Source organism: Hyla sarda, unplaced genomic scaffold (genome assembly GCF_029499605.1).
Source record: "Hyla sarda isolate aHylSar1 unplaced genomic scaffold, aHylSar1.hap1 scaffold_1840, whole genome shotgun sequence".
In the NCBI taxonomy this organism is placed as follows: domain Eukaryota; kingdom Metazoa; phylum Chordata; class Amphibia; order Anura; family Hylidae; genus Hyla; species Hyla sarda.
The window spans coordinates 27,562-51,344 of NW_026608489.1; the positions used below are offsets into that span (position 1 = coordinate 27,562).

Below are 23,783 nucleotides of genomic sequence, written 5' to 3' on the forward strand. Positions count from 1 at the left end.
ATCGCTTCTCGGCCTTTTGGCTAAGATCAAGTGTAGTATCTGTTCTTATCAGTTTAATATCTGATACGTCCCCTATCTGGGGACCATATATTAAATGGATTTTTGAGAACGGGGGCCGATTTCGAAGCTTGCTTCCGTCGCCCTATGCATTGACCCGATATGGCAGTATCTTCGGGTACAGTGCACCACCCCCTTACAGGGTTAAAAAGAAAGATTCCTACTTTCATTGCTACCTGCTTGCTGGCTAGCCAGCTAGCCAGCCCTGTGGGCCTTGCTGCTGCTGCTGCTGCTGCTGCTGCAGCCAAAAAACAAAAGGTGGTGCTGCTGCTGCTTCTGCTGCTTCTGCTTGTGTCTGGCCGCTGTTGGAGCGTCCAGGCACAGGACTTCTGCTGCTGCTGACTAAATGGCCTCCTTAATTGGATCATTTGAGTAGCCAGCACACCTGTGCAGGTAGGGCATGACATGATAGGCAGCTGCCTTGATAGCGGGTGGGTGCTGAATGTTCCTAATTGACAAAATAAGATTAATGCTTATGAAGAAATATAAAATCTCATCCCTTCCCCAATATCGCGCCACACCCCTACCCCTTAATTCCCTGGTTGAACTTGATGGACATATGTCTTTTTTCGACCGTACTAACTATGTAACTATGTAACATAACATGGGGGGGTCTCCTGGCTGTTCACACAGGTGTGTCATTGCTGTACATTGACCATGCATTGCTTCTGTGGTATTGCAAAGGCAAAGACAAATGCTTCCAGCCATCCATTGCACTAATGGATTGGTCATCAGCTGGCTGTCTATGTCCCGCATCAATATAGACCAAAGTACAGAGGGTTAGGCTATGCTATAGTGCACCTACCTGATGCATCAGAAGGTGCGAGGCCCTTGCTAAATTCTGTGCACAGACTTTGAGATCTATGCTTTAGACTGTATCTAAACCTGCTCCAACATGGACTGACATTCTGGCCTACTTTCAGCCGATGCGACTTGTCTGTCGCTGAACAGTCGCTTTTTATGTATTCAGCACCTATGTATAATGTTGTAAAAATGCTCTAGAAGCTAAAGTCGCAGAAATGTCACACATATTTGGCCTGCAACTTTCTGTGCGACAAATTCAGACAGGAAAAATCAGTATAAATCCTTAGAAAATTATCCCCCAGTGTCTCCATCTGCTGGCGGTATTGAATAAGCATTGCTGCACTGATGGGGTATGCATTAGACGAAAAAAAAGAAGAAAAAGAAGAATAATACGCCCAGAAAAGAGGCGAAAAGGAGAAAAACGTAAAAAAACGTGAAAAAAAAGTAAGAGGAAGAGAAGGGAAAAAAAGGTGGAAATGGGTTTAAAAGTGATTTCGGCGGAGAAATATATATATATATATATATATATATATATATATATATATATATACGCGCACACACACACATATATATAAACGTATTCTCCGTTGAGATATTGCAGCCGCTGCTGTGTCCAGGCCCAGGAGCCTTAGCACTGTGCTGTGATGTCACTCAATACCACTGACATCACTAGGTGTAAACAACATCTCTCCTTTGCTGTGTATGTGACTATGGAGCTGTTTGGTGATGTCGTCTATTATGGCCTTCATAGAAGCAACAGGAGATTGTTGCATCCATCTAGAACCCTCAGAACTACAGTGCTATGATGTCACTCACTTCCACAGGCCTTGCAGAGTGTAAACAACAACAACCCAGCTTTGTCGTGTATGTAACCATAGGGATTGTGATGTCACCTAGAACCTTCACAGCAGCGACAGCTTTATGAGGAGCCATCAGCACTGCTCTGCCTGAGCAGAACCATCACCGCCATAGGTTGTCAAATAACCCGGATTTAACCCACACAGGTAAGTCCAATGGGGTGCAGGCATGTCCTCTATGCTTACAGCTTCCCGTGGGTGTTGGTTTGATACCGTTTGGGGACAGCCAAGGAGGCATCTGCAGGCAACAAAGGTAGGTGTGTGCTTGTGTGTGTGTTTCCTATGCAGATCCTAAGCCCAGTGTCACATGCAAGTAGGAGGAGTAAGAAGGGTTCCTGGCAAATCCGGGTTATGGATTGCATTTAAAAAGGCCCCGTGGGAGTGCAATGGGCCCCTGTCTTGCTGCTTAGCAATAATGGTATGGGTTTAGGTTCTGCTGTGTGTACTGGTGGTTGACTGCCCCCCAGCCCAGAGTGTGCATGGAAAATTGTCTGGCAGCCTCCCTGACAGCAAGCAGTGATAGTGCCCATGAAGGGGACCTTGTTGGGCCCGCCCCTTTCACGGTTATCGCTTCTCGGCCTTTTGGCTAAAATCAAGTGTAGTATCTGTTCTTATCAGTTTAATATCTGATACGTCCCCTATCTGGGGACCATATATTAAATGGATTTTTGAGAACGGGGGCCGATTTCGAAGCTTGCTTCCGTCGCCCTATGCATTGACCCGATATGGCAGTATCTTCGGGTACAGTGCACCACCCCCTTACAGGGTTAAAAAGAAAGATTCCTACTTTCATTGCTACCTGCTTGCTGGCTAGCCAGCTAGCCAGCCCTGTGGGCCTTGCTGCTGCTGCTGCTGCTGCTGCAGCCAAAAAACAAAAGGTGGTGCTGCTGCTGCTTCTGCTGCTTCTGCTTGTGTCTGGCCGCTGTTGGAGCGTCCAGGCACAGGACTTCTGCTGCTGCTGACTAAATGGCCTCCTTAATTGGATCATTTGAGTAGCCAGCACACCTGTGCAGGTAGGGCATGACATGATAGGCAGCTGCCTTGATAGCGGGTGGGTGCTGAATGTTCCTAATTGACAAAATAAGATTAATGCTTATGAAGAAATATAAAATCTCATCCCTTCCCCAATATCGCGCCACACCCCTACCCCTTAATTCCCTGGTTGAACTTGATGGACATATGTCTTTTTTCGACCGTACTAACTATGTAACTATGTAACATAACATGGGGGGGTCTCCTGGCTGTTCACACAGGTGTGTCATTGCTGTACATTGACCATGCATTGCTTCTGTGGTATTGCAAAGGCAAAGACAAATGCTTCCAGCCATCCATTGCACTAATGGATTGGTCATCAGCTGGCTGTCTATGTCCCGCATCAATATAGACCAAAGTACAGAGGGTTAGGCTATGCTATAGTGCACCTACCTGATGCATCAGAAGGTGCGAGGCCCTTGCTAAATTCTGTGCACAGACTTTGAGATCTATGCTTTAGACTGTATCTAAACCTGCTCCAACATGGACTGACATTCTGGCCTACTTTCAGCCGATGCGACTTGTCTGTCGCTGAACAGTCGCTTTTTATGTATTCAGCACCTATGTATAATGTTGTAAAAAATGCTCTAGAAGCTAAAGTCGCAGAAATGTCACACATATTTGGCCTGCAACTTTCTGTGCGACAAATTCAGACAGGAAAAATCAGTATAAATCCTTAGAAAATTATCCCCCAGTGTCTCCATCTGCTGGCGGTATTGAATAAGCATTGCTGCACTGATGGGGTATGCATTAGACGAAAAAAAAGAAGAAAAAGAAGAATAATACGCCCAGAAAAGAGGCGAAAAGGAGAAAAACGTAAAAAAACGTGAAAAAAAAGTAAGAGGAAGAGAAGGGAAAAAAAGGTGGAAATGGGTTTAAAAGTGATTTCGGCGGAGAAATATATATATATATATATATATATATATATATATATATATATATATACGCGCACACACACACATATATATAAACGTATTCTCCGTTGAGATATTGCAGCCGCTGCTGTGTCCAGGCCCAGGAGCCTTAGCACTGTGCTGTGATGTCACTCAATACCACTGACATCACTAGGTGTAAACAACATCTCTCCTTTGCTGTGTATGTGACTATGGAGCTGTTTGGTGATGTCGTCTATTATGGCCTTCATAGAAGCAACAGGAGATTGTTGCATCCATCTAGAACCCTCAGAACTACAGTGCTATGATGTCACTCACTTCCACAGGCCTTGCAGAGTGTAAACAACAACAACCCAGCTTTGTCGTGTATGTAACCATAGGGATTGTGATGTCACCTAGAACCTTCACAGCAGCGACAGCTTTATGAGGAGCATCAGCACTGCTCTGCCTGAGCAGAACCATCACCGCCATAGGTTGTCAAATAACCCGGATTTAACCCACACAGGTAAGTCCAATGGGGTGCAGGCATGTCCTCTATGCTTACAGCTTCCCGTGGGTGTTGGTTTGATACCGTTTGGGGACAGCCAAGGAGGCATCTGCAGGCAACAAAGGTAGGTGTGTGCTTGTGTGTGTGTTTCCTATGCAGATCCTAAGCCCAGTGTCACATGCAAGTAGGAGGAGTAAGAAGGGTTCCTGGCAAATACGGGTTATGGATTGCATTTAAAAAGGCCCCGTGGGAGTGCAATGGGCCCCTGTCTTGCTGCTTAGCAATAATGGTATGGGTTTAGGTTCTGCTGTGTGTACTGGTGGTTGACTGCCCCCCAGCCCAGAGTGTGCATGGAAAATTGTCTGGCAGCCTCCCTGACAGCAAGCAGTGATAGTGCCCATGAAGGGGACCTTGTTGGGCCCGCCCCTTTCACGGTTATCGCTTCTCGGCCTTTTGGCTAAGATCAAGTGTAGTATCTGTTCTTATCAGTTTAATATCTGATACGTCCCCTATCTGGGGACCATATATTAAATGGATTTTTGAGAACGGGGGCCGATTTCGAAGCTTGCTTCCGTCGCCCTATGCATTGACCCGATATGGCAGTATCTTCGGGTACAGTGCACCACCCCCTTACAGGGTTAAAAAGAAAGATTCCTACTTTCATTGCTACCTGCTTGCTGGCTAGCCAGCTAGCCAGCCCTGTGGGCCTTGCTGCTGCTGCTGCTGCTGCTGCAGCCAAAAAACAAAAGGTGGTGCTGCTGCTGCTTCTGCTGCTTCTGCTTGTGTCTGGCCGCTGTTGGAGCGTCCAGGCACATTACTTCTGCTGCTGCTGACTAAATGGCCTCCTTAATTGGATCATTTGAGTAGCCAGCACACCTGTGCAGGTAGGGCATGACATGATAGGCAGCTGCCTTGATAGCGGGTGGGTGCTGAATGTTCCTAATTGACAAAATAAGATTAATGCTTATGAAGAAATATAAAATCTCATCCCTTCCCCAATATCGCGCCACACCCCTACCCCTTAATTCCCTGGTTGAACTTGATGGACATATGTCTTTTTTCGACCGTACTAACTATGTAACTATGTAACATAACATGGGGGGGTCTCCTGGCTGTTCACACAGGTGTGTCATTGCTGTACATTGACCATGCATTGCTTCTGTGGTATTGCAAAGGCAAAGACAAATGCTTCCAGCCATCCATTGCACTAATGGATTGGTCATCAGCTGGCTGTCTATGTCCCGCATCAATATAGACCAAAGTACAGAGGGTTAGGCTATGCTATAGTGCACCTACCTGATGCATCAGAAGGTGCGAGGCCCTTGCTAAATTCTGTGCACAGACTTTGAGATCTATGCTTTAGACTGTATCTAAACCTGCTCCAACATGGACTGACATTCTGGCCTACTTTCAGCCGATGCGACTTGTCTGTCGCTGAACAGTCGCTTTTTATGTATTCAGCACCTATGTATAATGTTGTAAAAATGCTCTAGAAGCTAAAGTCGCAGAAATGTCACACATATTTGGCCTGCAACTTTCTGTGCGACAAATTCAGACAGGAAAAATCAGTATAAATCCTTAGAAAATTATCCCCCAGTGTCTCCATCTGCTGGCGGTATTGAATAAGCATTGCTGCACTGATGGGGTATGCATTAGACGAAAAAAAAGAAGAAAAAGAAGAATAATACGCCCAGAAAAGAGGCGAAAAGGAGAAAAACGTAAAAAAACGTGAAAAAAAAGTAAGAGGAAGAGAAGGGAAAAAAAGGTGGAAATGGGTTTAAAAGTGATTTCGGCGGAGAAATATATATATATATATATATATATATATATATATATATATACGCGCACACACACACATATATATAAACGTATTCTCCGTTGAGATATTGCAGCCGCTGCTGTGTCCAGGCCCAGGAGCCTTAGCACTGTGCTGTGATGTCACTCAATACCACTGACATCACTAGGTGTAAACAACATCTCTCCTTTGCTGTGTATGTGACTATGGAGCTGTTTGGTGATGTCGTCTATTATGGCCTTCATAGAAGCAACAGGAGATTGTTGCATCCATCTAGAACCCTCAGAACTACAGTGCTATGATGTCACTCACTTCCACAGGCCTTGCAGAGTGTAAACAACAACAACCCAGCTTTGTCGTGTATGTAACCATAGGGATTGTGATGTCACCTAGAACCTTCACAGCAGCGACAGCTTTATGAGGAGCATCAGCACTGCTCTGCCTGAGCAGAACCATCACCGCCATAGGTTGTCAAATAACCCGGATTTAACCCACACAGGTAAGTCCAATGGGGTGCAGGCATGTCCTCTATGCTTACAGCTTCCCGTGGGTGTTGGTTTGATACCGTTTGGGGACAGCCAAGGAGGCATCTGCAGGCAACAAAGGTAGGTGTGTGCTTGTGTGTGTGTTTCCTATGCAGATCCTAAGCCCAGTGTCACATGCAAGTAGGAGGAGTAAGAAGGGTTCCTGGCAAATCCGGGTTATGGATTGCATTTAAAAAGGCCCCGTGGGAGTGCAATGGGCCCCTGTCTTGCTGCTTAGCAATAATGGTATGGGTTTAGGTTCTGCTGTGTGTACTGGTGGTTGACTGCCCCCCAGCCCAGAGTGTGCATGGAAAATTGTCTGGCAGCCTCCCTGACAGCAAGCAGTGATAGTGCCCATGAAGGGGACCTTGTTGGGCCCGCCCCTTTCACGGTTATCGCTTCTCGGCCTTTTGGCTAAGATCAAGTGTAGTATCTGTTCTTATCAGTTTAATATCTGATACGTCCCCTATCTGGGGACCATATATTAAATGGATTTTTGAGAACGGGGGCCGATTTCGAAGCTTGCTTCCGTCGCCCTATGCATTGACCCGATATGGCAGTATCTTCGGGTACAGTGCACCACCCCCTTACAGGGTTAAAAAGAAAGATTCCTACTTTCATTGCTACCTGCTTGCTGGCTAGCCAGCTAGCCAGCCCTGTGGGCCTTGCTGCTGCTGCTGCTGCTGCTGCAGCCAAAAAACAAAAGGTGGTGCTGCTGCTGCTTCTGCTGCTTCTGCTTGTGTCTGGCCGCTGTTGGAGCGTCCAGGCACAGGACTTCTGCTGCTGCTGACTAAATGGCCTCCTTAATTGGATCATTTGAGTAGCCAGCACACCTGTGCAGGTAGGGCATGACATGATAGGCAGCTGCCTTGATAGCGGGTGGGTGCTGAATGTTCCTAATTGACAAAATAAGATTAATGCTTATGAAGAAATATAAAATCTCATCCCTTCCCCAATATCGCGCCACACCCCTACCCCTTAATTCCCTGGTTGAACTTGATGGACATATGTCTTTTTTCGACCGTACTAACTATGTAACTATGTAACATAACATGGGGGGGTCTCCTGGCTGTTCACACAGGTGTGTCATTGCTGTACATTGACCATGCATTGCTTCTGTGGTATTGCAAAGGCAAAGACAAATGCTTCCAGCCATCCATTGCACTAATGGATTGGTCATCAGCTGGCTGTCTATGTCCCGCATCAATATAGACCAAAGTACAGAGGGTTAGGCTATGCTATAGTGCACCTACCTGATGCATCAGAAGGTGCGAGGCCCTTGCTAAATTCTGTGCACAGACTTTGAGATCTATGCTTTAGACTGTATCTAAACCTGCTCCAACATGGACTGACATTCTGGCCTACTTTCAGCCGATGCGACTTGTCTGTCGCTGAACAGTCGCTTTTTATGTATTCAGCACCTATGTATAATGTTGTAAAAATGCTCTAGAAGCTAAAGTCGCAGAAATGTCACACATATTTGGCCTGCAACTTTCTGTGCGACAAATTCAGACAGGAAAAATCAGTATAAATCCTTAGAAAATTATCCCCCAGTGTCTCCATCTGCTGGCGGTATTGAATAAGCATTGCTGCACTGATGGGGTATGCATTAGACGAAAAAAAAGAAGAAAAAGAAGAATAATACGCCCAGAAAAGAGGCGAAAAGGAGAAAAACGTAAAAAAACGTGAAAAAAAAGTAAGAGGAAGAGAAGGGAAAAAAAGGTGGAAATGGGTTTAAAAGTGATTTCGGCGGAGAAATATATATATATATATATATATATATATATATATATATATATACGCGCACACACACACATATATATAAACGTATTCTCCGTTGAGATATTGCAGCCGCTGCTGTGTCCAGGCCCAGGAGCCTTAGCACTGTGCTGTGATGTCACTCAATACCACTGACATCACTAGGTGTAAACAACATCTCTCCTTTGCTGTGTATGTGACTATGGAGCTGTTTGGTGATGTCGTCTATTATGGCCTTCATAGAAGCAACAGGAGATTGTTGCATCCATCTAGAACCCTCAGAACTACAGTGCTATGATGTCACTCACTTCCACAGGCCTTGCAGAGTGTAAACAACAACAACCCAGCTTTGTCGTGTATGTAACCATAGGGATTGTGATGTCACCTAGAACCTTCACAGCAGCGACAGCTTTATGAGGAGCATCAGCACTGCTCTGCCTGAGCAGAACCATCACCGCCATAGGTTGTCAAATAACCCGGATTTAACCCACACAGGTAAGTCCAATGGGGTGCAGGCATGTCCTCTATGCTTACAGCTTCCCGTGGGTGTTGGTTTGATACTGTTTGGGGACAGCCAAGGAGGCATCTGCAGGCAACAAAGGTTGGTGTGTGCTTGTGTGTGTGTTTCCTATGCAGATCCTAAGCCCAGTGTCACATGCAAGTAGGAGGAGTAAGAAGGGTTCCTGGCAAATCCGGGTTATGGATTGCATTTAAAAAGGCCCCGTGGGAGTGCAATGGGCCCCTGTCTTGCTGCTTAGCAATAATGGTATGGGTTTAGGTTCTGCTGTGTGTACTGGTGGTTGACTGCCCCCCAGCCCAGAGTGTGCATGGAAAATTGTCTGGCAGCCTCCCTGACAGCAAGCAGTGATAGTGCCCATGAAGGGGACCTTGTTGGGCCCGCCCCTTTCACGGTTATCGCTTCTCGGCCTTTTGGCTAAGATCAAGTGTAGTATCTGTTCTTATCAGTTTAATATCTGATACGTCCCCTATCTGGGGACCATATATTAAATGGATTTTTGAGAACGGGGGCCGATTTCGAAGCTTGCTTCCGTCGCCCTATGCATTGACCCGATATGGCAGTATCTTCGGGTACAGTGCACCACCCCCTTACAGGGTTAAAAAGAAAGATTCCTACTTTCATTGCTACCTGCTTGCTGGCTAGCCAGCTAGCCAGCCCTGTGGGCCTTGCTGCTGCTGCTGCTGCTGCTGCAGCCAAAAAACAAAAGGTGGTGCTGCTGCTGCTTCTGCTGCTTCTGCTTGTGTCTGGCCGCTGTTGGAGCGTCCAGGCACAGGACTTCTGCTGCTGCTGACTAAATGGCCTCCTTAATTGGATCATTTGAGTAGCCAGCACACCTGTGCAGGTAGGGCATGACATGATAGGCAGCTGCCTTGATAGCGGGTGGGTGCTGAATGTTCCTAATTGACAAAATAAGATTAATGCTTATGAAGAAATATAAAATCTCATCCCTTCCCCAATATCGCGCCACACCCCTACCCCTTAATTCCCTGGTTGAACTTGATGGACATATGTCTTTTTTCGACCGTACTAACTATGTAACTATGTAACATAACATGGGGGGGTCTCCTGGCTGTTCACACAGGTGTGTCATTGCTGTACATTGACCATGCATTGCTTCTGTGGTATTGCAAAGGCAAAGACAAATGCTTCCAGCCATCCATTGCACTAATGGATTGGTCATCAGCTGGCTGTCTATGTCCCGCATCAATATAGACCAAAGTACAGAGGGTTAGGCTATGCTATAGTGCACCTACCTGATGCATCAGAAGGTGCGAGGCCCTTGCTAAATTCTGTGCACAGACTTTGAGATCTATGCTTTAGACTGTATCTAAACCTGCTCCAACATGGACTGACATTCTGGCCTACTTTCAGCCGATGCGACTTGTCTGTCGCTGAACAGTCGCTTTTTATGTATTCAGCACCTATGTATAATGTTGTAAAAATGCTCTAGAAGCTAAAGTCGCAGAAATGTCACACATATTTGGCCTGCAACTTTCTGTGCGACAAATTCAGACAGGAAAAATCAGTATAAATCCTTAGAAAATTATCCCCCAGTGTCTCCATCTGCTGGCGGTATTGAATAAGCATTGCTGCACTGATGGGGTATGCATTAGACGAAAAAAAAGAAGAAAAAGAAGAATAATACGCCCAGAAAAGAGGCGAAAAGGAGAAAAACGTAAAAAAACGTGAAAAAAAAGTAAGAGGAAGAGAAGGGAAAAAAAGGTGGAAATGGGTTTAAAAGTGATTTCGGCGGAGAAATATATATATATATATATATATATATATATATATATATATACGCGCACACACACACATATATATAAACGTATTCTCCGTTGAGATATTGCAGCCGCTGCTGTGTCCAGGCCCAGGAGCCTTAGCACTGTGCTGTGATGTCACTCAATACCACTGACATCACTAGGTGTAAACAACATCTCTCCTTTGCTGTGTATGTGACTATGGAGCTGTTTGGTGATGTCGTCTATTATGGCCTTCATAGAAGCAACAGGAGATTGTTGCATCCATCTAGAACCCTCAGAACTACAGTGCTATGATGTCACTCACTTCCACAGGCCTTGCAGAGTGTAAACAACAACAACCCAGCTTTGTCGTGTATGTAACCATAGGGATTGTGATGTCACCTAGAACCTTCACAGCAGCGACAGCTTTATGAGGAGCATCAGCACTGCTCTGCCTGAGCAGAACCATCACCGCCATAGGTTGTCAAATAACCCGGATTTAACCCACACAGGTAAGTCCAATGGGGTGCAGGCATGTCCTCTATGCTTACAGCTTCCCGTGGGTGTTGGTTTGATACCGTTTGGGGACAGCCAAGGAGGCATCTGCAGGCAACAAAGGTAGGTGTGTGCTTGTGTGTGTGTTTCCTATGCAGATCCTAAGCCCAGTGTCACATGCAAGTAGGAGGAGTAAGAAGGGTTCCTGGCAAATCCGGGTTATGGATTGCATTTAAAAAGGCCCCGTGGGAGTGCAATGGGCCCCTGTCTTGCTGCTTAGCAATAATGGTATGGGTTTAGGTTCTGCTGTGTGTACTGGTGGTTGACTGCCCCCCAGCCCAGAGTGTGCATGGAAAATTGTCTGGCAGCCTCCCTGACAGCAAGCAGTGATAGTGCCCATGAAGGGGACCTTGTTGGGCCCGCCCCTTTCACGGTTATCGCTTCTCGGCCTTTTGGCTAAGATCAAGTGTAGTATCTGTTCTTATCAGTTTAATATCTGATACGTCCCCTATCTGGGGACCATATATTAAATGGATTTTTGAGAACGGGGGCCGATTTCGAAGCTTGCTTCCGTCGCCCTATGCATTGACCCGATATGGCAGTATCTTCGGGTACAGTGCACCACCCCCTTACAGGGTTAAAAAGAAAGATTCCTACTTTCATTGCTACCTGCTTGCTGGCTAGCCAGCTAGCCAGCCCTGTGGGCCTTGCTGCTGCTGCTGCTGCTGCTGCAGCCAAAAAACAAAAGGTGGTGCTGCTGCTGCTTCTGCTGCTTCTGCTTGTGTCTGGCCGCTGTTGGAGCGTCCAGGCACAGGACTTCTGCTGCTGCTGACTAAATGGCCTCCTTAATTGGATCATTTGAGTAGCCAGCACACCTGTGCAGGTAGGGCATGACATGATAGGCAGCTGCCTTGATAGCGGGTGGGTGCTGAATGTTCCTAATTGACAAAATAAGATTAATGCTTATGAAGAAATATAAAATCTCATCCCTTCCCCAATATCGCGCCACACCCCTACCCCTTAATTCCCTGGTTGAACTTGATGGACATATGTCTTTTTTCGACCGTACTAACTATGTAACTATGTAACATAACATGGGGGGGTCTCCTGGCTGTTCACACAGGTGTGTCATTGCTGTACATTGACCATGCATTGCTTCTGTGGTATTGCAAAGGCAAAGACAAATGCTTCCAGCCATCCATTGCACTAATGGATTGGTCATCAGCTGGCTGTCTATGTCCCGCATCAATATAGACCAAAGTACAGAGGGTTAGGCTATGCTATAGTGCACCTACCTGATGCATCAGAAGGTGCGAGGCCCTTGCTAAATTCTGTGCACAGACTTTGAGATCTATGCTTTAGACTGTATCTAAACCTGCTCCAACATGGACTGACATTCTGGCCTACTTTCAGCCGATGCGACTTGTCTGTCGCTGAACAGTCGCTTTTTATGTATTCAGCACCTATGTATAATGTTGTAAAAATGCTCTAGAAGCTAAAGTCGCAGAAATGTCACACATATTTGGCCTGCAACTTTCTGTGCGACAAATTCAGACAGGAAAAATCAGTATAAATCCTTAGAAAATTATCCCCCAGTGTCTCCATCTGCTGGCGGTATTGAATAAGCATTGCTGCACTGATGGGGTATGCATTAGACGAAAAAAAAGAAGAAAAAGAAGAATAATACGCCCAGAAAAGAGGCGAAAAGGAGAAAAACGTAAAAAAACGTGAAAAAAAAGTAAGAGGAAGAGAAGGGAAAAAAAGGTGGAAATGGGTTTAAAAGTGATTTCGGCGGAGAAATATATATATATATATATATATATATATATATATATATACGCGCACACACACATATATATAAACGTATTCTCCGTTGAGATATTGCAGCCGCTGCTGTGTCCAGGCCCAGGAGCCTTAGCACTGTGCTGTGATGTCACTCAATACCACTGACATCACTAGGTGTAAACAACATCTCTCCTTTGCTGTGTATGTGACTATGGAGCTGTTTGGTGATGTCGTCTATTATGGCCTTCATAGAAGCAACAGGAGATTGTTGCATTCATCTAGAACCCTCAGAACTACAGTGCTATGATGTCACTCACTTCCACAGGCCTTGCAGAGTGTAAACAACAACAACCCAGCTTTGTCGTGTATGTAACCATAGGGATTGTGATGTCACCTAGAACCTTCACAGCAGCGACAGCTTTATGAGGAGCATCAGCACTGCTCTGCCTGAGCAGAACCATCACCGCCATAGGTTGTCAAATAACCCGGATTTAACCCACACAGGTAAGTCCAATGGGGTGCAGGCATGTCCTCTATGCTTACAGCTTCCCGTGGGTGTTGGTTTGATACCGTTTGGGGACAGCCAAGGAGGCATCTGCAGGCAACAAAGGTAGGTGTGTGCTTGTGTGTGTGTTTCCTATGCAGATCCTAAGCCCAGTGTCACATGCAAGTAGGAGGAGTAAGAAGGGTTCCTGGCAAATCCGGGTTATGGATTGCATTTAAAAAGGCCCCGTGGGAGTGCAATGGGCCCCTGTCTTGCTGCTTAGCAATAATGGTATGGGTTTAGGTTCTGCTGTGTGTACTGGTGGTTGACTGCCCCCCAGCCCAGAGTGTGCATGGAAAATTGTCTGGCAGCCTCCCTGACAGCAAGCAGTGATAGTGCCCATGAAGGGGACCTTGTTGGGCCCGCCCCTTTCACGGTTATCGCTTCTCGGCCTTTTGGCTAAGATCAAGTGTAGTATCTGTTCTTATCAGTTTAATATCTGATACGTCCCCTATCTGGGGACCATATATTAAATGGATTTTTGAGAACGGGGGCCGATTTCGAAGCTTGCTTCCGTCGCCCTATGCATTGACCCGATATGGCAGTATCTTCGGGTACAGTGCACCACCCCCTTACAGGGTTAAAAAGAAAGATTCCTACTTTCATTGCTACCTGCTTGCTGGCTAGCCAGCTAGCCAGCCCTGTGGGCCTTGCTGCTGCTGCTGCTGCTGCTGCAGCCAAAAAACAAAAGGTGGTGCTGCTGCTGCTTCTGCTGCTTCTGCTTGTGTCTGGCCGCTGTTGGAGCGTCCAGGCACAGGACTTCTGCTGCTGCTGACTAAATGGCCTCCTTAATTGGATCATTTGAGTAGCCAGCACACCTGTGCAGGTAGGGCATGACATGATAGGCAGCTGCCTTGATAGCGGGTGGGTGCTGAATGTTCCTAATTGACAAAATAAGATTAATGCTTATGAAGAAATATAAAATCTCATCCCTTCCCCAATATCGCGCCACACCCCTACCCCTTAATTCCCTGGTTGAACTTGATGGACATATGTCTTTTTTCGACCGTACTAACTATGTAACTATGTAACATAACATGGGGGGGTCTCCTGGCTGTTCACACAGGTGTGTCATTGCTGTACATTGACCATGCATTGCTTCTGTGGTATTGCAAAGGCAAAGACAAATGCTTCCAGCCATCCATTGCACTAATGGATTGGTCATCAGCTGGCTGTCTATGTCCCGCATCAATATAGACCAAAGTACAGAGGGTTAGGCTATGCTATAGTGCACCTACCTGATGCATCAGAAGGTGCGAGGCCCTTGCTAAATTCTGTGCACAGACTTTGAGATCTATGCTTTAGACTGTATCTAAACCTGCTCCAACATGGACTGACATTCTGGCCTACTTTCAGCCGATGCGACTTGTCTGTCGCTGAACAGTCGCTTTTTATGTATTCAGCACCTATGTATAATGTTGTAAAAATGCTCTAGAAGCTAAAGTCGCAGAAATGTCACACATATTTGGCCTGCAACTTTCTGTGCGACAAATTCAGACAGGAAAAATCAGTATAAATCCTTAGAAAATTATCCCCCAGTGTCTCCATCTGCTGGCGGTATTGAATAAGCATTGCTGCACTGATGGGGTATGCATTAGACGAAAAAAAAGAAGAAAAAGAAGAATAATACGCCCAGAAAAGAGGCGAAAAGGAGAAAAACGTAAAAAAACGTGAAAAAAAAGTAAGAGGAAGAGAAGGGAAAAAAAGGTGGAAATGGGTTTAAAAGTGATTTCGGCGGAGAAATATATATATATATATATATATATATATATATATATATATATATATATATATATATATACGCGCACACACACACATATATATAAACGTATTCTCCGTTGAGATATTGCAGCCGCTGCTGTGTCCAGGCCCAGGAGCCTTAGCACTGTGCTGTGATGTCACTCAATACCACTGACATCACTAGGTGTAAACAACATCTCTCCTTTGCTGTGTATGTGACTATGGAGCTGTTTGGTGATGTCGTCTATTATGGCCTTCATAGAAGCAACAGGAGATTGTTGCATCCATCTAGAACCCTCAGAACTACAGTGCTATGATGTCACTCACTTCCACAGGCCTTGCAGAGTGTAAACAACAACAACCCAGCTTTGTCGTGTATGTAACCATAGGGATTGTGATGTCACCTAGAACCTTCACAGCAGCGACAGCTTTATGAGGAGCATCAGCACTGCTCTGCCTGAGCAGAACCATCACCGCCATAGGTTGTCAAATAACCCGGATTTAACCCACACAGGTAAGTCCAATGGGGTGCAGGCATGTCCTCTATGCTTACAGCTTCCCGTGGGTGTTGGTTTGATACCGTTTGGGGACAGCCAAGGAGGCATCTGCAGGCAACAAAGGTAGGTGTGTGCTTGTGTGTGTGTTTCCTATGCAGATCCTAAGCCCAGTGTCACATGCAAGTAGGAGGAGTAAGAAGGGTTCCTGGCAAATCCGGGTTATGGATTGCATTTAAAAAGGCCCCGTGGGAGTGCAATGGGCCCCTGTCTTGCTGCTTAGCAATAATGGTATGGGTTTAGGTTCTGCTGTGTGTACTGGTGGTTGACTGCCCCCCAGCCCAGAGTGTGCATGGAAAATTGTCTGGCAGCCTCCCTGACAGCAAGCAGTCATAGTGCCCATGAAGGGGACCTTGTTGGGCCCGCCCCTTTCACGGTTATCGCTTCTCGGCCTTTTGGCTAAGATCAAGTGTAGTATCTGTTCTTATCAGTTTAATATCTGATACGTCCCCTATCTGGGGACCATATATTAAATGGATTTTTGAGAACGGGGGCCGATTTCGAAGCTTGCTTCCGTCGCCCTATGCATTGACCCGATATGGCAGTATCTTCGGGTACAGTGCACCACCCCCTTACAGGGTTAAAAAGAAAGATTCCTACTTTCATTGCTACCTGCTTGCTGGCTAGCCAGCTAGCCAGCCCTGTGGGCCTTGCTGCTGCTGCTGCTGCTGCTGCAGCCAAAAAACAAAAGGTGGTGCTGCTGCTGCTTCTGCTGCTTCTGCTTGTGTCTGGCCGCTGTTGGAGCGTCCAGGCACAGGACTTCTGCTGCTGCTGACTAAATGGCCTCCTTAATTGGATCATTTGAGTAGCCAGCACACCTGTGCAGGTAGGGCATGACATGATAGGCAGCTGCCTTGATAGCGGGTGGGTGCTGAATGTTCCTAATTGACAAAATAAGATTAATGCTTATGAAGAAATATAAAATCTCATCCCTTCCCCAATATCGCGCCACACCCCTACCCCTTAATTCCCTGGTTGAACTTGATGGACATATGTCTTTTTTCGACCGTACTAACTATGTAACTATGTAACATAACATGGGGGGGTCTCCTGGCTGTTCACACAGGTGTGTCATTGCTGTACATTGACCATGCATTGCTTCTGTGGTATTGCAAAGGCAAAGACAAATGCTTCCAGCCATCCATTGCACTAATGGATTGGTCATCAGCTGGCTGTCTATGTCCCGCATCAATATAGACCAAAGTACAGAGGGTTAGGCTATGCTATAGTGCACCTACCTGATGCATCAGAAGGTGCGAGGCCCTTGCTAAATTCTGTGCACAGACTTTGAGATCTATGCTTTAGACTGTATCTAAACCTGCTCCAACATGGACTGACATTCTGGCCTACTTTCAGCCGATGCGACTTGTCTGTCGCTGAACAGTCGCTTTTTATGTATTCAGCACCTATGTATAATGTTGTAAAAATGCTCTAGAAGCTAAAGTCGCAGAAATGTCACACATATTTGGCCTGCAACTTTCTGTGCGACAAATTCAGACAGGAAAAATCAGTATAAATCCTTAGAAAATTATCCCCCAGTGTCTCCATCTGCTGGCGGTATTGAATAAGCATTGCTGCACTGATGGGGTATGCATTAGACGAAAAAAAAGAAGAAAAAGAAGAATAATACGCCCAGAAAAGAGGCGAAAAGGAGAAAAACGTAAAAAAACGTGAAAAAAAAGTAAGAGGAAGAGAAGGGAAAAAAAGGTGGAAATGGGTTTAAAAGTGATTTCGGCGGAGAAATATATATATATATATATATATATATATATATATATATACGCGCACACACACACATATATATAAACGTATTCTCCGTTGAGATATTGCAGCCGCTGCTGTGTCCAGGCCCAGGAGCCTTAGCACTGTGCTGTGATGTCACTCAATACCACTGACATCACTAGGTGTAAACAACATCTCTCCTTTGCTGTGTATGTGACTATGGAGCTGTTTGGTGATGTCGTCTATTATGGCCTTCATAGAAGCAACAGGAGATTGTTGCATCCATCTAGAACCCTCAGAACTACAGTGCTATGATGTCACTCACTTCCACAGGCCTTGCAGAGTGTAAACAACAACAACCCAGCTTTGTCGTGTATGTAACCATAGGGATTGTGATGTCACCTAGAACCTTCACAGCAGCGACAGCTTTATGAGGAGCATCAGCACTGCTCTGCCTGAGCAGAACCATCACCGCCATAGGTTGTCAAATAACCCGGATTTAACCCACACAGGTAAGTCCAATGGGGTGCAGGCATGTCCTCTATGCTTACAGCTTCCCGTGGGTGTTGGTTTGATACCGTTTGGGGACAGCCAAGGAGGCATCTGCAGGCAACAAAGGTAGGTGTGTGCTTGTGTGTGTGTTTCCTATGCAGATCCTAAGCCCAGTGTCACATGCAAGTAGGAGGAGTAAGAAGGGTTCCTGGCAAATCCGGGTTATGGATTGCATTTAAAAAGGCCCCGTGGGAGTGCAATGGGCCCCTGTCTTGCTGCTTAGCAATAATGGTATGGGTTTAGGTTCTGCTGTGTGTACTGGTGGTTGACTGCCCCCCAGCCCAGAGTGTGCATGGAAAATTGTCTGGCAGCCTCCCTGACAGCAAGCAGTGATAGTGCCCATGAAGGGGACCTTGTTGGGCCCGCCCCTTTCACGGTTATCGCTTCTCGGCCTTTTGGCTAAGATCAAGTGTAGTATCTGTTCTTATCAGTTTAATATCTGATACGTCCCCTATCTGGGGACCATATATTAAATGGATTTTTGAGAACGGGGGCCGATTTCGAAGCTTGCTTCCGTCGCCCTATGCATTGACCCGATATGGCAGTATCTTCGGGTACAGTGCACCACCCCCTTACAGGGTTAAAAAGAAAGATTCCTACTTTCATTGCTACCTGCTTGCTGGCTAGCCAGCTAGCCAGCCCTGTGGGCCTTGCTGCTGCTGCTGCTGCTGCTGCAGCCAAAAAACAAAAGGTGGTGCTGCTGCTGCTTCTGCTGCTTCTGCTTGTGTCTGGCCGCTGTTGGAGCGTCCAGGCACAGGACTTCTGCTGCTGCTGACTAAATGGCCTCCTTAATTGGATCATTTGAGTAGCCAGCACACCTGTGCAGGTAGGGCATGACATGATAGGCAGCTGCCTTGATAGCGGGTGGGTGCTGAATGTTCCTAATTGACAAAATAAGATTAATGCTTATGAAGAAATATAAAATCTCATCCCTTCCCCAATATCGCGCCACACCCCTACCCCTTAATTCCCTGGTTGAACTTGATGGACATATGTCTTTTTTCGACCGTACTAACTATGTAACTATGTAACATAACATGGGGGGGTCTCCTGGCTGTTCACACAGGTGTGTCATTGCTGTACATTGACCATGCATTGCTTCTGTGGTATTGCAAAGGCAAAGACAAATGCTTCCAGCCATCCATTGCACTAATGGATTGGTCATCAGCTGGCTGTCTATGTCCCGCATCAATATAGACCAAAGTACAGAGGGTTAGGCTATGCTATAGTGCACCTACCTGATGCATCAGAAGGTGCGAGGCCCTTGCTAAATTCTGTGCACAGACTTTGAGATCTATGCTTTAGACTGTATCTAAACCTGCTCCAACATGGACTGACATTCTGGCCTACTTTCAGCCGATGCGACTTGTCTGTCGCTGAACAGTCGCTTTTTATGTATTCAGCACCTATGTATAATGTTGTAAAAATGCTCTAGAAGCTAAAGTCGCAGAAATGTCACACATATTTGGCCTGCAACTTTCTGTGCGACAAATTCAGACAGGAAAAATCAGTATAAATCCTTAGAAAATTATCCCCCAGTGTCTCCATCTGCTGGCGGTATTGAATAAGCATTGCTGCACTGATGGGGTATGCATTAGACGAAAAAAAAGAAGAAAAAGAAGAATAATACGCCCAGAAAAGAGGCGAAAAGGAGAAAAACGTAAAAAAACGTGAAAAAAAAGTAAGAGGAAGAGAAGGGAAAAAAAGGTGGAAATGGGTTTAAAAGTGATTTCGGCGGAGAAATATATATATATATATATATATATATATATATATATATATATATACGCGCACACACACACATATATATAAACGTATTCTCCGTTGAGATATTGCAGCCGCTGCTGTGTCCAGGCCCAGGAGCCTTAGCACTGTGCTGTGATGTCACTCAATACCACTGACATCACTAGGTGTAAACAACATCTCTCCTTTGCTGTGTATGTGACTATGGAGCTGTTTGGTGATGTCGTCTATTATGGCCTTCATAGAAGCAACAGGAGATTGTTGCATCCATCTAGAACCCTCAGAACTACAGTGCTATGATGTCACTCACTTCCACAGGCCTTGCAGAGTGTAAACAACAACAACCCAGCTTTGTCGTGTATGTAACCATAGGGATTGTGATGTCACCTAGAACCTTCACAGCAGCGACAGCTTTATGAGGAGCATCAGCACTGCTCTGCCTGAGCAGAACCATCACCGCCATAGGTTGTCAAATAACCCGGATTTAACCCACACAGGTAAGTCCAATGGGGTGCAGGCATGTCCTCTATGCTTACAGCTTCCCGTGGGTGTTGGTTTGATACCGTTTGGGGACAGCCAAGGAGGCATCTGCAGGCAACAAAGGTAGGTGTGTGCTTGTGTGTGTGTTTCCTATGCAGATCCTAAGCCCAGTGTCACATGCAAGTAGGAGGAGTAAGAAGGGTTCCTGGCAAATCCGGGTTATGGATTGCATTTAAAAAGGCCCCGTGGGAGTGCAATGGGCCCCTGTCTTGCTGCTTAGCAATAATGGTATGGGTTTAGGTTCTGCTGTGTGTACTGGTGGTTGACTGCCCCCCAGCCCAGAGTGTGCATGGAAAATTGTCTGGCAGCCTCCCTGACAGCAAGCAGTGATAGTGCCCATGAAGGGGACCTTGTTGGGCCCGCCCCTTTCACGGTTATCGCTTCTCGGCCTTTTGGCTAAGATCAAGTGTAGTATCTGTTCTTATCAGTTTAATATCTGATACGTCCCCTATCTGGGGACCATATATTAAATGGATTTTTGAGAACGGGGGCCGATTTCGAAGCTTGCTTCCGTCGCCCTATGCATTGACCCGATATGGCAGTATCTTCGGGTACAGTGCACCACCCCCTTACAGGGTTAAAAAGAAAGATTCCTACTTTCATTGCTACCTGCTTGCTGGCTAGCCAGCTAGCCAGCCCTGTGGGCCTTGCTGCTGCTGCTGCTGCTGCTGCTGCAGCCAAAAAACAAAAGGTGGTGCTGCTGCTGCTTCTGCTGCTTCTGCTTGTGTCTGGCCGCTGTTGGAGCGTCCAGGCACAGGACTTCTGCTGCTGCTGACTAAATGGCCTCCTTAATTGGATCATTTGAGTAGCCAGCACACCTGTGCAGGTAGGGCATGACATGATAGGCAGCTGCCTTGATAGCGGGTGGGTGCTGAATGTTCCTAATTGACAAAATAAGATTAATGCTTATGAAGAAATATAAAATCTCATCCCTTCCCCAATATCGCGCCACACCCCTACCCCTTAATTCCCTGGTTGAACTTGATGGACATATGTCTTTTTTCGACCGTACTAACTATGTAACTATGTAACATAACATGGGGGGGTCTCCTGGCTGTTCACACAGGTGTGTCATTGCTGTACATTGACCATGCATTGCTTCTGTGGTATTGCAAAGGCAAAGACAAATGCTTCCAGCCATCCATTGCACTAATGGATTGGTCATCAGCTGGCTGTCTATGTCCCGCATCAATATAGACCAAAGTACAGAGGGTTAGGCTATGCTATAGTGCACCTACCTGATGCATCAGAAGGTGCGAGGCCCTTGCTAAATTCTGTGCACAGACTTTGAGATCTATGCTTTAGACTGTATCTAAACCTGCTCCAACATGGACTGACATTCTGGCCTACTTTCAGCCGATGCGACTTGTCTGTCGCTGAACAGTCGCTTTTTATGTATTCAGCACCTATGTATAATGTTGTAAAAATGCTCTAGAAGCTAAAGTCGCAGAAATGTCACACATATTTGGCCTGCAACTTTCTGTGCGACAAATTCAGACAGGAAAAATCAGTATAAATCCTTAGAAAATTATCCCCCAGTGTCTCCATCTGCTGGCGGTATTGAATAAGCATTGCTGCACTGATGGGGTATGCATTAGACGAAAAAAAAGAAGAAAAAGAAGAATAATACGCCCAGAAAAGAGGCGAAAAGGAGAAAAACGTAAAAAAACGTGAAAAAAAAGTAAGAGGAAGAGAAGGGAAAAAAAGGTGGAAATGGGTTTAAAAGTGATTTCGGCGGAGAAATATATATATATATATATATATATATATATATATACGCGCACACACACACATATATATAAACGTATTCTCCGTTGAGATATTGCAGCCGCTGCTGTGTCCAGGCCCAGGAGCCTTAGCACTGTGCTGTGATGTCACTCAATACCACTGACATCACTAGGTGTAAACAACATCTCTCCTTTGCTGTGTATGTGACTATGGAGCTGTTTGGTGATGTCGTCTATTATGGCCTTCATAGAAGCAACAGGAGATTGTTGCATCCATCTAGAACCCTCAGAACTACAGTGCTATGATGTCACTCACTTCCACAGGCCTTGCAGAGTGTAAACAACAACAACCCAGCTTTGTCGTGTATGTAACCATAGGGATTGTGATGTCACCTAGAACCTTCACAGCAGCGACAGCTTTATGAGGAGCATCAGCACTGCTCTGCCTGAGCAGAACCATCACCGCCATAGGTTGTCAAATAACCCGGATTTAACCCACACAGGTAAGTCCAATGGGGTGCAGGCATGTCCTCTATGCTTACAGCTTCCCGTGGGTGTTGGTTTGATACCGTTTGGGGACAGCCAAGGAGGCATCTGCAGGCAACAAAGGTAGGTGTGTGCTTGTGTGTGTGTTTCCTATGCAGATCCTAAGCCCAGTGTCACATGCAAGTAGGAGGAGTAAGAAGGGTTCCTGGCAAATCCGGGTTATGGATTGCATTTAAAAAGGCCCCGTGGGAGTGCAAAGGGCCCCTGTCTTGCTGCTTAGCAATAATGGTATGGGTTTAGGTTCTGCTGTGTGTACTGGTGGTTGACTGCCCCCCAGCCCAGAGTGTGCATGGAAAATTGTCTGGCAGCCTCCCTGACAGCAAGCAGTGATAGTGCCCATGAAGGGGACCTTGTTGGGCCCGCCCCTTTCACGGTTATCGCTTCTCGGCCTTTTGGCTAAGATCAAGTGTAGTATCTGTTCTTATCAGTTTAATATCTGATACGTCCCCTATCTGGGGACCATATATTAAATGGATTTTTGAGAACGGGGGCCGATTTCGAAGCTTGCTTCCGTCGCCCTATGCATTGACCCGATATGGCAGTATCTTCGGGTACAGTGCACCACCCCCTTACAGGGTTAAAAAGAAAGATTCCTACTTTCATTGCTACCTGCTTGCTGGCTAGCCAGCTAGCCAGCCCTGTGGGCCTTGCTGCTGCTGCTGCTGCTGCTGCAGCCAAAAAACAAAAGGTGGTGCTGCTGCTGCTTCTGCTGCTTCTGCTTGTGTCTGGCCGCTGTTGGAGCGTCCAGGCACAGGACTTCTGCTGCTGCTGACTAAATGGCCTCCTTAATTGGATCATTTGAGTAGCCAGCACACCTGTGCAGGTAGGGCATGACATGATAGGCAGCTGCCTTGATAGCGGGTGGGTGCTGAATGTTCCTAATTGACAAAATAAGATTAATGCTTATGAAGAAATATAAAATCTCATCCCTTCCCCAATATCGCGCCACACCCCTACCCCTTAATTCCCTGGTTGAACTTGATGGACATATGTCTTTTTTCGACCGTACTAACTATGTAACTATGTAACATAACATGGGGGGGTCTCCTGGCTGTTCACACAGGTGTGTCATTGCTGTACATTGACCATGCATTGCTTCTGTGGTATTGCAAAGGCAAAGACAAATGCTTCCAGCCATCCATTGCACTAATGGATTGGTCATCAGCTGGCTGTCTATGTCCCGCATCAATATAGACCAAAGTACAGAGGGTTAGGCTATGCTATAGTGCACCTACCTGATGCATCAGAAGGTGCGAGGCCCTTGCTAAATTCTGTGCACAGACTTTGAGATCTATGCTTTAGACTGTATCTAAACCTGCTCCAACATGGACTGACATTCTGGCCTACTTTCAGCCGATGCGACTTGTCT

General features: G+C 46.1%; 11 non-coding genes across 11 annotated transcripts; all 11 read left to right on the top strand.

The window, feature by feature from the left end:
- LOC130314655 (U2 spliceosomal RNA) lies at positions 1 to 191 on the top strand. The gene has a single exon (XR_008862299.1). It is a non-coding gene; the product is annotated as a U2 spliceosomal RNA (small nuclear RNA).
- Positions 192 to 2,284: 2,093 nt separating this feature from the next.
- Positions 2,285 to 2,475, top strand: LOC130314673 (U2 spliceosomal RNA). The gene has a single exon (XR_008862316.1). It is a non-coding gene; the product is annotated as a U2 spliceosomal RNA (small nuclear RNA).
- A 2,092-nt stretch (positions 2,476 to 4,567) lies between these two features.
- Positions 4,568 to 4,758, top strand: LOC130314656 (U2 spliceosomal RNA). Its single transcript, XR_008862300.1, has one exon. It is a non-coding gene; the product is annotated as a U2 spliceosomal RNA (small nuclear RNA).
- Positions 4,759 to 6,843: 2,085 nt separating this feature from the next.
- On the top strand, positions 6,844 to 7,034 carry LOC130314657 (U2 spliceosomal RNA). Its single transcript, XR_008862301.1, has one exon. It is a non-coding gene; the product is annotated as a U2 spliceosomal RNA (small nuclear RNA).
- A 2,087-nt stretch (positions 7,035 to 9,121) lies between these two features.
- On the top strand, positions 9,122 to 9,312 carry LOC130314658 (U2 spliceosomal RNA). The gene has a single exon (XR_008862302.1). It is a non-coding gene; the product is annotated as a U2 spliceosomal RNA (small nuclear RNA).
- Positions 9,313 to 11,397: 2,085 nt separating this feature from the next.
- LOC130314659 (U2 spliceosomal RNA) lies at positions 11,398 to 11,588 on the top strand. Its single transcript, XR_008862303.1, has one exon. It is a non-coding gene; the product is annotated as a U2 spliceosomal RNA (small nuclear RNA).
- Positions 11,589 to 13,669: 2,081 nt separating this feature from the next.
- On the top strand, positions 13,670 to 13,860 carry LOC130314660 (U2 spliceosomal RNA). The gene has a single exon (XR_008862304.1). It is a non-coding gene; the product is annotated as a U2 spliceosomal RNA (small nuclear RNA).
- Positions 13,861 to 15,963: 2,103 nt separating this feature from the next.
- Positions 15,964 to 16,154, top strand: LOC130314661 (U2 spliceosomal RNA). The gene has a single exon (XR_008862305.1). It is a non-coding gene; the product is annotated as a U2 spliceosomal RNA (small nuclear RNA).
- Positions 16,155 to 18,237: 2,083 nt separating this feature from the next.
- Positions 18,238 to 18,428, top strand: LOC130314663 (U2 spliceosomal RNA). Its single transcript, XR_008862307.1, has one exon. It is a non-coding gene; the product is annotated as a U2 spliceosomal RNA (small nuclear RNA).
- A 2,089-nt stretch (positions 18,429 to 20,517) lies between these two features.
- On the top strand, positions 20,518 to 20,708 carry LOC130314664 (U2 spliceosomal RNA). The gene has a single exon (XR_008862308.1). It is a non-coding gene; the product is annotated as a U2 spliceosomal RNA (small nuclear RNA).
- Positions 20,709 to 22,790: 2,082 nt separating this feature from the next.
- Positions 22,791 to 22,981, top strand: LOC130314666 (U2 spliceosomal RNA). Its single transcript, XR_008862309.1, has one exon. It is a non-coding gene; the product is annotated as a U2 spliceosomal RNA (small nuclear RNA).
- Positions 22,982 to 23,783: the final 802 nt, after the last annotated feature.